A 1,041-nucleotide genomic window follows, 5' to 3' on the forward strand; every position below is an offset into this window, starting at 1 on the left:
ACACGCTGAAAAACAAAATGATGGGAAAACGACGCTACCGGTGGCCACCTGGAGGCAGACATGCAGCGATGGAGCTTCGGTTTCGGTTTTATCGCTAAACGAAAGGTGCAGCTTTCGTACAGCAGCAGCAGCAAGAACGATTGCTACAGTTGCATGTGTAAATTCTGCTCTGCCGCCACCAAGGTTGGACTCAAGGCATGCATTAGAATGAGAAGCAAGCCCGCATCAACATATGGAATAACTAATTACAAAGCGAAACGCTTTCTCACATGCGCCCATAACGAGGTAACAAGGATAGGCTGTCGGCCTCCAGTTCTATAGGTACATGGAGCGCAAAAACTACTAATACGAAAATTGAGTCCAACCGAATGTTCCTTTTTCAATTTGAAATGAATATGTGATGCCCCACATTTCGATTTTTCGTTACTTTCATTCTGAACGCAGCCTCTTTTTCGGGACGGGCGCATTCCTTCATCGGTTCAGCGTATCGGGCGGCAGTGTTGCTGTCACCGGAGTAGTGATCAAATAGCGTTCTTTCACGTAGTACAGATCGGCAGCACAAATTCAAGGACGCAAGCCTTCTCCCAACGGCGAGTGCGTAGCCCGGTGCCGCACTTCGAGCGAGGGGACCGCCCGAGTTACGCGCTGCGCTGGTTCTACGCTCCACCATCAGTCGCCACCTTCGAAGGCCGGTACAGTGATGTACGGCATCTGGCTACTCGTAATGGGGTCATGCGAGGCAGGAAAGCCGGAAGGGGAGGTAGGGGAATGGTCTAAGCGTTAGATCTGTGGTCAAATAAAATAGGAACATGCAGCAATGTTTACGAGCTGCGCATAGTTAACAATGCGCCTACCATAATATGCAACTTTCACCTAGATCGTCAGGACGCAAAATAAGCGCTGGAGAAATTTTAATTGCGCAACGGCACTGCACGCTATGTTTGGCGCCGTCACTCTGAGCCCTCATATTGTGCGGCGATACGCTGGTAACGGGGTGGATGAAAATGTTGGCATCGTGTCATATCTGATGCATGGACTCTC

Source organism: Amblyomma maculatum, chromosome 9, assembly GCF_055883805.1.
Source record: "Amblyomma maculatum isolate TAMU_Amacu chromosome 9, ASM5588380v1, whole genome shotgun sequence".
Lineage (NCBI taxonomy): Eukaryota > Metazoa > Arthropoda > Arachnida > Ixodida > Ixodidae > Amblyomma > Amblyomma maculatum.